Here is a 16,816-nt window from a genome sequence, read left to right on the forward strand (position 1 = left end):
ACATTTGCCTACATACTCATGGTATTACCATCAGGAAACTTGTTGCTTTGGGCTACCTTGGGCTAATTTTAAAAGGTGTGATAGAATACCAGATCTACCCCTCTGAAACTAAGTGCTTGACATGCTAGACATTAATGCAGAAAGAGGCAATTCAAACTTCTCACATAACTCTGCCAGCATACGTCACCCTATTCGACAGCAACTTCTGTTTCTTAGGCAATTTTAGCTGGAGACAATTATTGTGCCAATATTTTCTCTTTGTGATGCGCTTCATTGTCCCCCAGGGGTGGCAGATACCAATAAGCCACATGTGTATTCTAATAATAACAGATAGAAACTGAAGATGGTCTCTTCAGAAAAAGACTGAATCATCTGTATTTTTGGTAAAAGCCTAGAGTATCATGAGCACTTAATTAATGAATTCATGAAAGTAAGTAAATCACTTCTTTCCAGAGTTTTAGGTGCTTTGGGAGTAGGTTTCACTCATTCAGTTTAGTATGAAACTATTTAATGTTCTGAAATTTACACTATGCTTTTTTGGTGGTCTGGATTAAGAGCTTTTCATAATGTCTGACAATTCCATGGAAAAAATCATGAATAATGCCTAGATCACTAAATATTAATGAAAAAATCCTAAAATTCAAAACCAGTAAGGTATTATTTTTAAATCAATCTATGAAGAAAACTTAACCCCAAATTGTGAAACATTCATTGACTATTTATGGGTAGAGTGGATCATGATAGGCAATATGGAAAAATACAAGATGAATGAGGCAGATCGTTCTCTCTTAAGAAATGATAATGAGCCGAATGGCCTGTGATAGATGGTACAGTGAGAGCCTTGGAGGGCAGAGGCAGGAGGGTTGGACTGGGGACGAAGAGCAGGAAGAAGCAACTTTAGCAACTTCAGCACAGCTTCTACCCAAGTGTATTCTACAGAATATATGATTCAATACTATATTCTTAACCAACTGAGCCACCCAGGCGCCCCTCCAATACTATATTCTTGAGTATATTACTTCCTACCACCCTTCATGTGCTAATATTTATTATAATTCTTCACAAACAGGTTCTAACATGCAGCAAAGGGTCAAATATTTTTGACCCCTACTTTTTTTTCTTCGAAGAATATCTCTTGATATAAGTCTTCTATTAAAAAAAAATCACCTTGGGAAATAAAGTTCTACTGATGTTAGCTTGGAGATGTAAAGCTAAAGGCCAGAAAAATAAGTAACTTTTTTTTTCCAAATTTTTTTTATTATGTTATGTTAATCACCACACATTACATCATTAGTTTTTGATGTAGTGTTCCATGATTCATTGTTTGCATATAACACCCAGTGCTCCATGCAGAACGTGCCCTCTTTAATAACTTTTGACATTAGATTACATGAGAGATATTTTAGATCTGAGCTAGAGTAGGGACACTGGGGGGGAAAAATGATAAAAATTCAAGAGGTATTTTAAAGGTAGAATGACACTGGGGAGGGTATGTGCTATGGTGAGTGCTGTAAATTGTGTAAGACTGTTGAATCACAGACCTGTACCTCTGAAACAAATAATACATTATATGTTAAAAAAAAAAAAAAAAAGAAGAAGATAGCAGGAAGGGAGAAATGAAGGGGGGGAAATCGGTGGGGGAGATGAACCATGAGAGACTATGGACTCTGAGAAGCAAACTGAGGGTTCTAGGGGGGAGCAAACTGGGTTAGCCTGGTGATGGGTATTAAAGAGGGCACATAGAGCAAGGAGCACTGGGTGTTATACGCAGTGAATCATGGAACACTACATCAAAAACTAATGATGTAATGTATGGTGATTAACATAACATAATAAAAAAATAAACCAATTGAAAACTCAAAAAAAAATTAGTAAGACAGTTGTATGGCAGTGTTTAGCAGGCAGAGAGAGGTGCAGGGTTATAAGTGAAACTTGGGAATCACTCACATAGAAATAAATACATGATGTTGCCAGGGCTGATGAGGTCACAGAGTCTGTGAAGGGTGAGAAGAGAAGAGAATTCTATCTCTAAGTTTGGCGGTCTGCCTGCTTAGAAGGACCAGATATAGTGAAAAGAGCTTTCTTAGTAAACTAAAAAATAGATAAAACAAAATAGCATCTAAGGAAACTTTAGGACAATGGGAATTAATTTAGGGGAGAGTTTCAAGGGACAGGTTGGTTAGGGAAAAGACTAAAAAGATAGGAGTGTAGGAAGTTCGGCATTAACACTGCTGGAAACAGAATCTTGTTGGCAAAGCTTCTAGGAGTAAAAAAGAGACAATGAATACAGAGTTTTTTTCCCACCAGAGTGGATGAAAAATTCCCGAGGAGAATACTGGGTTGAAAAGTAAGGTTTTATTATTGTTGTCTTTGCTTTTTTTTTTTTAGTTTTTGTTTTGGGGGTACAACTTTACTTAGTTTATAGACAAAGAAAGGGCCTTTTGAGAAGGAGACGTTGGGGATAGAGAAGATGTAGGAGAGCTGTAAAATTCTGGTTGAGAACTGATTATAATTCCTATGTTTAGTGAACATAGAAAACATAGAAATTAACAATAATTATTGTATTGGATATTACATGCAATGAAATAGAAAAAGTAGCTTTGAAAATCAACTTTGTTTATTTATAAGCTAAGCCCTTTCTAATTTCTGGATGTTTTAACGGCCAATCAATATAACTCATCCATAATATGAAAATATAATACCTATTGTGTCTAGCCACAGCTAATTATTATAAAACAAAAAAAGAGATTTTAAAAGCTCTATGGCAGGAGAAAAATAGCAGGTCTCATGGAAGATACCACAAACTTCTATCTATTTAGTCAATCAGCCATTATTTTTTGGACATGTATTATGTGTAAGTACTCTGCTACATGGTGTGAAAGATACAAACAATTACAAACAAGATCCATATTCAAAGATCTTATAATTAATATGGTGAGACAAATCATATACATATAAAATGCATCTAGCACCTAGAAGAATGCCAGCCTCCATGTTTGGGAACACAGCTTTGAATCAAGTGGGAAAAACACTCTGCATAGGAAAAATATCTGCCTTGCCCAAATACTTCACTTCATAAGAAAGAATCTTGGACCTTTATCATTTTATTATTTATTACTATTTTGCCAAGAAGTCTATGTGAATAGACTCATTTGAATAAATCCATAAAATTTATAATTTAAAAATCTTTATGGATTGACACTTGAATTATTATGGAATTTCTTTATAGCAATACTACTTGTTTTAAACTTTACTCTGTTTGATATAAATATAGTTACACCAGTTGTACATTTTTTGATGTTTTCATGGTATGTCTTTTTACACCCTTTCTCTTTTAACTTTTTTACAAACTTACATTTAACATGTGTCTTCTGTAAGCAGCATACAGGTTTTTTTTAACCTAGTTAAATAATTATATTTTACTTAGAGTATTTAATTCACTTAAATTTAATGTAACTACTGAGATATATTTTTTAATTTGTTATTTGAGTATAGTTGACACAAAGTTACATTAGTTTCCGGTGTACAACATAGTGATTCAACTTCTCTATATGTTATACTATGCTCACCGCAAGTGCAGCTACCATCCGTCACCATACAGCGCTATTACAATATCATTGACTATATTTCTTTTATTTATATTTATATTTATATTTATAGACCTTTGATTCCTAGGACTTATTCATTCCATAACTGGAAGCCTGTATCTCCCACTCCCCTTCACCCATTTTGCCCACCTTTGGCCCCCCACCTCTCTGGAAACCACCAGTTTGCTCTCTGTATTTACAGGTCTGATTCTGCTTCTTGTTTGTTTATTGATTTGTTTTGTTTTTTAGATTCCACATATGAATGAAACCATATAGTGTGGCCAACAAATACACGAAAAGATGCTCAACATCACTAATTATCAAGGAAATGCAAATCAAAACCACAATGAGGTATCACCTTATATCTGTTAAAGTGGCTAAAATAAAAAGGACAAGAAATAACAAGTGTTGGCAAGGATGTGGAGAAAAAGGAACCTTCATGCACTGTTGGTGGGAATGTAAACTAGTACAGTCACTGTGGAAAACAGTGTGGAGGTTTCTCAAAAAGTTAAAAGTAGAAATACCATATGATCCAATAATTCCACTGATATATTTGGGTTTAATCTGCTATCTGACTATGTGTTTTCTATTTGTCCCAACTGTTCTAGGCACATTTTCTTTTTCCTTTCTTGCCTTCTTATGGAAAATTTGAGTACTTTTTATTATTCAATTTCTCCCATGCTATTACTTATATTCATTTTTTACTACTCTTTTAATGGTTATTCTAGATATTACAATATTCTAGATATTACAATATACAATATTTACATCAAAGACTAATGTAAATCGATACTTTTACTTTCCAGACAAAGTAAGGGCCTTAGAACATTTAAAACATCTTAATACCATTTATCCTTTTTCTGCATTCTTGCTCTTGCTGTCATAAAATTCTACATATATTTTAGTCTTTTAAGAAATTTTTTTATTGCAACTTATATGAAATATAAAAGTGCTTCTTATAAAAAGTTTCATCACTGCAGAAATATATAATATTCAAAGTATTTTCTGAGAGGGAATTACTGTAACCAATTTGGTTTCAGATAGTTTTTTCCCCACATATTTAATATGGTTTTTTTTTATTTTTTTTTTAATAGCTTTGCACCACTTTCCCCAAACATCTAGACAATACATTTGTTCCGCTTTACCCTCTTTTTTATTGACCTTGTGGAGGAGGTCTTATAGTGGGATGTGGAATAGATGGAATAGGAAAATTGTTACTATCTCCCTCCCACTTTCACCTTGAGTTGTTCATTCTGGCCTCATCTTGTTTACCTCTATTTCTACAAGCTTTAATTTGGGGTTTGTAGGCATAAAGAGATGATCTATTGCTTAATGCATTTAATAATATGTCACTGAGCTGTGTTCCAGGGTCAGGGCCAAGGCCAGTGGAAAGCAAGACCAATCTTGTTTTTCATATCACTCATATTCATATCACTCACAGTCTGGAAGTACTTGCCTTTGTCCCTGATTCCCCAGACATCCAGTATTCACGATCTATCTCCTTACCTTTCAGTGCCTCAGTTTTTCTATCTGTAAAGTTAATTATATCTCCTCCATCCTTCGTGCCCAGAAGCCTCTTCCAGTGTTGTGATTGTTTGTATGTATGCATGTATACATGCCCATGTGTACGTATGTATGTATGTATGTTTTACTCTAGCCAGCTATTTATCTTGTGTGTGTGTGTGTGTGTGTGTGTGTGTGTGTACATCACTCATTTTCCATTAGGAATACACATAGGAGTGGAATTGTTGGATGTTTACTAAGTACATGTTTATCTTTAGATATTGCCAAGTAGATTTCAAAAGCGTTTGTACCAATTATACACCCATCGATGATCTGTTAACTTATAATTGATCCACTCTTCCCATTATTTGGTATTGCCCATCCTTTTTACTTTGGTCATTCTTATGGGTATGTTGTGGCATAACATTGTGATTTTAGTTTTCATTTCACTACTTAGTAATAATGCTGAATGTTTTAATATGCTTATCATCCATTTGGATATTTTTGCTTTTTAAGTGCCTGTTCTTTTGACCATTTTAAAACTGAGCTGTTTTTTTTTTCCTATGGAATCTCAAATATGTTATGAATTTGAGTCCTTTGTTGGACACAGACATTTCAAACATTTTTTCTTAGTTTCTGACTTATTTTCACTCTATTAATTTATATAATTTTGTTTTAATGGTTAGTTTTTTACGTCTTATATAATAAATATTTGCCTATCACAAAGTCATTAATATCATTGCCTCTGTTTCCTTATAGAAGATTTAGACTTTTAACTTCCATATTTCTATATGATCCATATACTCCAAACTAATGTTTGTACTTGGTGTAAAGCAGGGAAGAATTCCTATTTTTCATGCAGTTATCCAATTAATTCACCACCATTTATTTGTAAAGATATACTTCCCCTCCAGAACTGTAGCAGTGGCTTTGTGCCAATCCTTGTGCCTAATACCTAACACCAATACAATCTTAATTACTGTAATTTTATAGTAAGTCTTGATATCTGGTAGTGTATATCCTCTAGCTTCATTCTTCTGCATGGCTACTTTGATAGTGTTTCCATAGAAACACTAGAATCAGTTTTTAAATTTCCACATAAAAAATCTTCTGGAATTTTGATTGGGATTCTAGTGAATTTCAGGTCTTCTTAAGTAACAATTGACATAACAATAGGAGTCTTCTAATTGGTAAAGATGGCATATTCCTCTATTTAATTCTTCTTTAACTTCTTTCAATAGTGTTTTACAATTTTTAGTAGTGAGGTCTTACATATTATGTTAGATAAGCATATTTTAAACCCCATAAGATATTAGTATTACTGACTTAGATAGTCAACATTCATTTGGATTTACCCATATACTCACTTTTTTTGTTTTATATTTCTTTCTTGCATACCCTTGCTTTTGTCCTTCTGAAGAACTTCCTGAGTTATTTCTTTAATATGGATCTGCTCAGTTTTTGAACCTGTCTCTAAGTAGAGACTTCATTTATGAAGAATATTTTCTGTGTTTATAGAATCTAGACTGGATCACTGGACAAAAAATGTAATTTCACTGTTTTCTGGCCTCCATTATAACTAGTGAAAGTAAGTTATTAGTCTTACTTCTACTGCTCTGAATACAGTATGTCAGGATCTCTGGATGCTTTTAAGAAGTTAAAAGGTAAGTTTCTTTCTTCCTTGGTGGGCTTTAAATTACAATATGTAAGGGTTTAGATATATCCATCTATACCACCAAATTAGAGCCCCAAATTAGAAGGATATAAAGAAAATGTATTAAAGTGGATTGGTTTTTTCTCTGAAAACAGTAGATAAAGAAGGTATTATAATAAAGTTTGCATCTGGCAGTATGTGATTATGAAAAATACATGATGGGGACAGGTATTTGAGCATGTTAACTTATGAAAATATTGTCAGATTAATCTGGAAGAGTTCTGAAGGGGAGATGACCAATGATATGGGGTATAAAGTATAGTAGAAGTTGGACAAGAAAAATATGAAATTATACTTGCTTAAAGCTTTTATTTTTCTAAAAAAAATCAATATTTCAAAACATTATGTCTGTAAGAGTTTAAGGTTTAAATTATTATACAGCAGTTAAAATCTTAGGCTTTATCTTTTTCAATGATCAAATTTGGCACTTTCTCTAATTTTCATTTCTATTCTGACCTGAATAAAAGACTGGCATACTGAATTCAATTGCACTCAGTTTAATTGCTTCTTGATTTTTGACTCATTATTTGAGTTGAATAAGTCAAAATGTTAGAAGTGAGCAGGGAGTTCTGAGAAGTGAAACTCTGAAAGCATGCCTCCTAACTAGCATGCTGAAGTGGAAAGTCAGAATTGACTGAGGTCAAATTTGACTGTACGTATTTTCACATATTTGGAAGGACACATGACAATTTAGTATTTACTTTTCTTGAATCTATTCTTCTCACTATTTATCACAGTGGGGCAACCATCATGTATCATACTGACATCTGAGTAAAGGTAGACATGTGGGTGCTGATGGAAAATGTGCCCTGACCAACATAATAAACATGTCTATTACTAAAGAATATAAACGAGACTTCCAAACCCCTGAGCGGTTTCTAGATTTTTTTCTTGTGTCTATGTTCATGAGTTAGAAGAATGCAAGACAGCATATTTATGATTATGTGATTAATAAGATAACAACTGAATCTTCAGTATAACTACAGATGAACTGAGGGACATTCCTCAGGCAATTCATTAATGCAACTGGTTGCTAAAGGCCGAACAACAATCAGTTATATTCAATCACGATCAGTTCACATTCAATGGGACTGAATTAGACTAGAATCAAATGTTGTTTAAAAATTAGAATAATTGTTAAAAGTACTTCCTGATGAAGAAATCTGTAGCACTTGGGAAAGTATCTTTACATTTATCTAGAACTACTTAGGATGGTTTGCTAGGATCTGGTGGAATGAATTAAAGGACTGCTTTAGTTGAAACTGTGAAATAGGATACTAGCCTACAAAGAATGTCACATCCATATATTTTAAATCATTTCTGTGTGAACCCTCAAATATTTCTGAAGATGAATGATTGTGTGTGTGTATATGTGTGTGTGTAAGTGTATGTGTGTTTTAGCTTATTCAGATGGGGAGCAATTGGACAAGACTAAATGTTTATGCGAAACCAAGAGTTTCATTGATAAATAAGAGATTGCAATTGCACAAATCTGGAGTAACTTTTCACAAATGGTCTCGAATAACTGATGAGGATATTTTGTTGCTGTTACTATTGTTATTGTTATGAATTAATACCTATGATACAAATTCATCCAAGTTTAATATCTTTCTGGTCTTGTTATGCTTTACCCCTAGAATAGAATTAACTTTTTCTTTCCTTTTGAAACACTTATCTTTAGATTGGTCATGCCTATCACATGAAGCATTGTTCATATGAGAATCATGGTATCAGTTCTCTTCAAAAACCTCCCCTTTTATCCCACTGGCAATGGATAACACAGTATGGAATCTGTGCAAACGAAAACTCCAGAAACCAAATTCTCCTGGATGCTAACAATGCTTCCCTGGGGCATAGTGAGAAGGGTCTCAATTCACCTCCTCTCCATGTTCTAACTAGACACAGGAAGCCCTTTACCCACCAGCAATGGAGTTTCATTAAAGCCACTTCACTTTAGGTATAACAAAGCTCCTTCTAGGAAGCAAACCAGAAACTCTAGTCAGATTGTAGAATTGCCCAAACATTGGGGTCCCTGCTTTTACACAGCACAAAATTGTGTAATGGCACCAGAGGTTCCTTAACAAGCTAAAAACCCTATGGAGCAACAAAGATCAGGCTAAAGAGTCACAGAGTTTCTGATTGAAGCTGAAGTTGAATTGCCATTTCAATTCTTCCCTCACGGAAATTATCCAATTAATCTGCATGGATCTTTTTGGAAAAAATTCCTATTATTCAAATGATTGCTAAGGAGAATGAATGGAGCTTTTTTTTTTTTTTTTTTTAAATTACTAAACCTGGTACGTTTAAAAACTTTTCTTCTCAAGTCCATCAGGGCTGGAAATCCTTGGAAGAGGTATTTCTCAGGCTTTTTCTTTGTACTCAACTGGTATTCAAATAAAGCCATATAAAATCCCCTAAAGCCAGTGAAACCTGAGGGATGATTATTAAGGAAATCACAGAAGTCAGAGATCTTCCCCAAATAGGCCTTCTTTCTCTAAATCAGACTTTAAAGTAAACGCCACTGTGGGGAGAGTCAGCATAAATTTCATTTATCTAAAATTCCCTATTTTTTTTGGTCAAGCCCCCTCCAGGAAGGGCAGGAGCTAAATGATAACCAGCATGACTTAAATCAGCAGCGCTGATACCTTCTGAAGATTAGGCACAAAAAATAGTCATATAAGCAAGGAAGCCAGCCAGTACTTCACCTTTACTAATAAAAAAAGAAAGAGATAGATCAGATTACAGGAGCACTTTACTATGGGAGCTCTTACAGCATATTGCAAAATATCTAATATCCTAGTGTCCCCCCTTCAGTTGTTTCGTGTATAGAGAGACCATTTACCTCCTCTTACCCAGGAGCCAAGTACTTAGGTATCACTTCCTCACCCCTCCTTATAGCTTGCATCAGGTTGCAATATGTTTTTGGTGGTTTGTTTTTTTTTTATAACTTTTAGGTAAGGTAAGAAAAGTAAAAATATTATTGTACAGAGGACATACATATGAATCATAGTTTGCTTTAGCTCATAAAAATGACATGGATCTTAATCTGAAATTTCATATGCAGTTGACATAATATATACTCCATGCTCCTATCTAGTTTTTCTTACTTATTCAGTTTGTGCCCAACATATGAAAATTGATACTAACATTTTGGAAAAAATAGCTACCTACTTTGACTTCTAGGAACTGTTCAACTTGCAAGAGTCTTTTATGTTCTACTCTGAGGTATTTGTTTATGTAGAGCATTGTAGTTATGAAAGGACGTATTGTTTAAGTAGGTATTAAGAGATTTGCAGTTATTCAGTATTATGAAAATTAAATTCTGGCAGAATATCCAATTGTTGTGCAATTATAAAGAGAAATGTAACATTTCATTCAATTAGGGTATTGACAATCTCATATTTATACAACGAATAAGTGGCAAAAGACATTTCTAAAATATTTTAGTAGATGCTTCTATTCCTGAGAACAGAAGTGTTAAATCTTAAAAAGATTTTGTTAATGAGAATTTAGAAAATAAGATTAATATATAGAGAGAGATAATTTAATACACTACATATTTTATTTTTTATTGTGAAGAGCCAGTAATCAATAATAACACCATTCTCCCTGAGAAGGAAAAGAGCTTGTGCCTTCTATTTGAAGAAACTAAGGCAATAAGATGCAACAGATTTGCTTAAGGTAATGTTCTTCAAACAGAGGGGTAAACCTGTCTTTTACCTTGCTGCTCCAATAAACAAAATGATCCTACCGGCTTTCCATGTTTTAACATACCTGTGTCTGTCAGTGCCCTTCTCCTGGACACCCGCCATTTGAATCAAAAGTCTTGATCAACTCAAACTGCTGTATTGACACTTGGTGATGTTAGAGCAATTGCAAGACAAACAACTAGTAATAACCATTCCTCTCTAATGCTATTAAAATGCAAAGATATTAGAGATGGTTTTTCATAATAAGAGTCTTTTTTTTTTTTCTGGATCAGATACAGTAAACAAGAATCAAATATAGGCAGAAATATGTAATTTAAAATTTTATGTTACATTTCGTTGAAATGTTAGCTGAATAATATTGCTTTGGCACATATGTTATATTCATGTCAATATGTTTCATATGCTAAAAAGATCTATGCAAGAGTGCCTAGCCTTCCCTGTTTACAAAAGAACTAAACAGCTGTGTAAGTTCATAGAAGAAGAGAGAAATTGAAAAAGAAAGTTCTAGGACCTGTTCAGATTATTCAACTACACTTACCTAATGAATCTTGTGGTTTAATATAGAAAATAAAATATGCTTATGAGGAAAATATGCACTGGATGCTCCAATTGAGAAAGAAGAGCCATTTAGTTGAGCTAAGTATCAGAGGACTCTTTCCCTTTCTCTCTTTTCTTTTTTTAAAACTATGTTACAGCTTTTCCATTCAGGTTATTTTTTAGGCTTCCCTTTGCCAATAGGTTAAACATGTAATAACACTAAACATTATATATATATATATATATATATATATATATATATATACACACACACACACATATATATACACACATATATATATTACACACACACTCACTAAACATTATACACACACATATATACTGATATAAGTTACAGTGAAAGTTATGAAATGAGTATTAATGTATAGCATTTGACTATAGGAAGAATCCTGAGGCTTTCTCTAATGTTATATCCCATATTTAAGACTATAGGCATAGCCACAGCAATGGAGGAAAAGTCATCTAGAAATCTGGTAAGATAATACCCTGGTAACTTCTTATAGAAGTCACTATTTTGGAATGGTTCCAGATCCAAATTTGGCAGCAGAGTATTGTAAATTTTTCATTGTCATATTTGCCTAATTTTGACCAATACGCCTTTTCCTTCTCTTCCTCTCTCATTTTAGAAAATTAATTCTCTATCAATTCTTTAGCAAAAAGATCTGCAGCAGAGAGAACAGGTCAGCCACAAATCATCAAGGGAGGTCTGGAATTTATCCTCCATCAAACTGGCCTCCACATGACAGCTTATAATAACCCATCAAATATTTTATTACAAGGATTTTTTAAAAGTCTTCTATATTATCAGAAAGAAAACACCTAATAACATTGGTTTGTGCCTAAATGTTGCAAAGATAAAATTGTTTGCACTGTAAATCATATTGGTGTTTTAACAATTTACCTCAAATTTGTGAATGAAATAAAGTTTATATTATAGCCACATTATAAGCATTGTTTGTTCTTTTTTTTTCCTGAACAGTCAATGAAATGTTAATTACATTTCTCCTAAGTATTCTTGAATATGTAGAATGTATACTGCTATATGAGGAGTGTCTTTATAAATAAAACCTATTCAGACATATTGGAGTAACCTGTATCTTTTAATCTGAATAGCCTTTTCTTTTTTTGTGATCCTATAGGATAGGATTTCCTGGCTGTTAAGTGCCTTTTTATTTCTCCGAGTTGATCTTGGAAATGGAGTGTTTAAGATTTTAGTTTATCTTGATACAAACCAACCCATTCCTGCTTAGAATACTTTGGTTTTATATCTGAGAGCTTAATTACTAGATCCTTGGATAGAAGCGGTGCTAACCAAATCCTAAAAAAATATGACAAGATAATTCTAAATGAGACTTTACTTAATCTTATTATCTATATATCCCAGAAATTACTCACTTTACTAGAAAGTTTGGATTGGGGAAATAAAAACTGAAGACTTTAGTGAGTGATACTAATGGGGCATTTTTCATCATTTTTGTCATCAAATATTGAGCAACTAATATGTTGATAGCATTATGGCATATATGGAGGGTGATTCTTACGTTTATGATTATAAATATTCCAAATATGAATCATATATTTTATGTTCCTAATTTTTAAAACACAAGTTGATAATAGCACAGATACATTTTGTTTTCATTTCCAGTACAGAATTCCATTCTATAAATATAACTTACAGAAAGCAACTTTACCATTTTAAGCACATGGATGAAAATACTGCCACATAGAGGGATTGGGACTTATTCTGAAAATAAATTACTTAAGTGATAGGGGAGAAAGCCCCCATGAGGAAATCATGAGGTGGAAACAGTCCATACTCTTATACAACGAGCAACCTGTGAAGCGTGAAGGAACTGGAATACATGTAGCACTTGTAGGTACATTAAGATAAAACATCCAGGAGCCAGTAAATTTTGTCATGCTGTCAGAGTATTCAGCGGTACATATGAGCTGTCGCACTTCAGTCATCAACATCCAAAAAAGCTTAGCATTTTAGAAAACAACTTTCCATAGAAACAATTCAACTTCATACTAACAGGCATATGGATACTAACAGAATAAGTAAAATAGCAGTTGTCAGTCTCTCAATCTTTACGATCCTTCTTCCACCTCCTATTTGACCAGAGCCCTGTCATCTCTAGTATCAATATCCTTTTCTTTTTGCAAAGATAGAGAGAAGAAAAGGAAGAAGGGAGAGCGAGAAGGAGACAGAGAAAGAGAATGAATCAGAGAAGCCATGGAGTACTAAAGGCAACAGGGCTTTGTGGTTCCCAGAATTCTTTGTGATCATTTTAGTTTCTATTTGCATTGGGTTTTCCTATGGGTTTATCTTCCCTTTCAGAAACAGAAAAGGAAAATATTAAGAAAGTATGTGTACTCATCATGTTCCCCTGTGATGCCTTAATTTACAGGACATTCTGGAACCCCCTTTCATATAAAACACTGGCCCAGATGTGGTCTCCTGTATGAAAGTCAAAAGAATCTAGGAATATTTTAAATTGGGAAAAGAAAACTCTTATCAGCTCCTTCACCCCCACACCAAAAAGGTTCTGACATATGAGATTTTGGTTTCTCTAATGCTTAGAGTTAGTTCAGTTTTGTAATTCCAAATTCAAAACCAACAAAAATATTAGATTGGTTGAGGTGCATTTGTTAATTCTGTAATTCTTTATATTTTATAGAAATCCATTCTACATTCTTAAAATATACTGGCATACAGCTAAAAATAATTAATGCTTCAGCACTGTACTAGTCATATCTTCCTTCTCTCTTAAGACAAGATTTTTCATACTTACTTACTTTTCATTGCAGTGTACTTTTATGATATTATCATTTTGGGATAAAGCATTCAGATACGATTCCTCAACAGGGATTCCAATACCAAAAAAATTAAATTAAATTAAAATTTAAAAAGTTTTTTAAAAAGGGAATTCCAATACCATGGTTTTAAAGCCAAAAGCATATTTTGGTTATATATACATATGAATACATTTGGTTTTGGAGTTTTCATTCTGCATTTATAGAAAACTAACACGGTATTCTCCCAGGGAACAGAGAATGATTAAAACCTTTATGTATTAATTCACCATTAAAATATATTTATTATGTGTGACTGTGTACCCAGAGATAAGCAAGTCAGTTCTTATTTTCAAGAAGCATATAGTTTATAAGGAAGAGAGACAAGAAATTTAATTTCTTGCTGTTCAAAATGTGCTGTAAAGACCAGCACATGTGCATCATCTGGGAGCTTGTTAACACTGTAGGGTTTCTGGACATACCCTAGACATACTGATTCAGAACATACATTTTCACAAAATCCCCAGGTAATCTCTATGCACATTAGAGTTTGAGAAACATCACTTTGATTGGAACCTAAGCAGGGTTACTGTCTTAACACCTAGAAGAAACATGGAGATGGACGAGTTTGAAGGTGGGAAGGTGGCGTGATGGGATGGAAGGATCCCGGTACCTGCATTTTGTTCTTCAAACAGAGGACAGATTGCCAGTCAGGCACCTTTTACTAGCATAAAAATAAATGTTTTAAAAGGAATATTTGTTTTTGAATGTTTTTGGTTTACATATTATTTGGAAAAACAGTCATATTACTGTTGACAATATGTCAGTTTGACAGAAATATGATTGTATAAATCCGTATCAAAAGAAAGTTTTATTATTTTTTTTTATTTTATCCATCTTATGGTTTGCTGAGGAATAAGCGACCGTGGTGGCTTTTAAGAATGGCTTTGTCAGTGGGGCGCCTGGGTGGCTCAGTTGGTTAAGCGACTGCCTTCGGCTCGGGTCATGATCCTGGAGTCCCGGGATCGAGTCCCGCATCGGGCTCCCTGCTCGGCGGGGAGTCTACTTCTCCCTCTGACCCTCACCCCTCTCATTCTCTCTCTCTCTGTCATTCTTTCTCTCTCAAAAATAAATAAAATTAAAAAAAAAAGAATGGCTTTGTCAGTTACTGCAGTTCTTCAGTTATGAGTGCAGTGACAACATAGGAAACTTTTCTGCCTCAAGATCTCAGCCCAGAACACAGCAGTAGAACCAGTTCACATAGAGATGATCATTTGGAAATTGAGACATTTAAATTCATTTTCATATTGTTTGCAAAGCTTCAAATAGATATGGGAACAAAGATCATGGCAACATATTTTGATCAACTCTCTTTGTGCACATCAGTACCTCAGCCACACTCCCTCTGCCTCTTTCCATTGTCTCCTCCATTCAGGACACCATGAATATGTTGTCTATGGCCAGGACAGAGTCTTTCAGGGAGCACACCATTTTCTCTGCTTTCCTTTTACATGTTATATTAGTGTGTTTGAATGTCACCTCTTTCAGATGAAAGACCAAATAAGGGATACCTTCTGAAATATTTTTCTGAATGTGACTATGTGTATATATGTGTGTATATATTTACATATACATACATATATATAAATGACATGCAAGAATCATATATAAGGGCTGTCAAAAACATATAGCATATTAATGCAGGATTCCATGAGTAAGACACAGATACAACAGTAAAAAATAAACCCTTAATTTTTCAAGGCATGTGGAAGTATTAAATTATTTTAAAGTAATTCTTGTTAACACTTACTTGTGTTATATCTCAAAAGGCAAAGATATTTTGTGATATAATACTTATTACCTAGAGTCAAATTAGGAAAATAAAACATAGTTACAAAGGAAAAAGCCCTATTTCTGGAACTTGATCCAGTTATTTTATTTATAATTATTTGATTTCATTAGGCATAGACATTTTTAACCTTTGTATGTCTTTTTATTCTTCATATATCAGTTTTCAGCTCTAATCATAGTTAGATTATAATTTACTATCATTGTTTATGTTTCATACCAGTTCAATTGGGGTTCTCTTCCTAAAATGAAAAAATTCAGGAGGAAATGCTTGGACACAAAAACTGACTTTATAAATTAGAAAAGGTAAATGAGTTTTTATATACCATATAAAACTATCTTACAAAGGGCCCAATTGCTTTTCCCAATAAGTTTTAAGTGTCTCAAGTATTTCTAAATATCCGGTCCAATTAATCCCCTTCTGAATTACAATCCCATTAGGAACACTTCATAGGATTATTGCAAACAGTTTTATTGTAAACATATGATTAGAGTTATTTAGAATATACAATAGCCTTCATAAATCCTCTTCTGCAACTGCCAGTGATAAATTTGTTAAACTTAAAATCTTTCTATTTACATCTAGCTAAGAATTGATGCTTGTCCAACTGGGGTCTAGCCAGCAAAACATAATCCACTTCAATACTTTACAAGAAAGCAAACTTAATGCAGGGAATCAATTGCACAGGTGATGGAATAGCTGGGAACAATAACTGGTAACAATAGGGATAGAGTAACTTACAGATTAACACCATCAGGAATTCCCTGACATCCCTAGACTGGGGAATCAAAGAAAGGAAACTGGAAGACTGGACCCAGGATCTGTGTGCCTCTCAGGCTGGATGACAGAACCATGGTGGGCCTGATGGTGGCAGCTGGAGTCACAGAAGAGACAAGTCACTACCACTGAAAGTGCTTAAGGAGAGGATATTCTAGCTGCCTCCCTTATCCTGCCCACCATCTCTCATCTTCACCTCCATGACCAACATAAACTGGAAGTCAGCTAGCATGTGAGCCAAAAAAATCAGCCTTTAGGGCTAAGTCCTGCAAAATAATCTTCCAGGCTTTTATAAACAAATATAAAAACTAAAGTTTTAAAA

Source organism: Phoca vitulina, unplaced genomic scaffold (genome assembly GCF_004348235.1).
Source record: "Phoca vitulina isolate PV1807 unplaced genomic scaffold, GSC_HSeal_1.0 scaffold7, whole genome shotgun sequence".
Classification (NCBI taxonomy): Eukaryota; Metazoa; Chordata; class Mammalia; order Carnivora; family Phocidae; genus Phoca; species Phoca vitulina.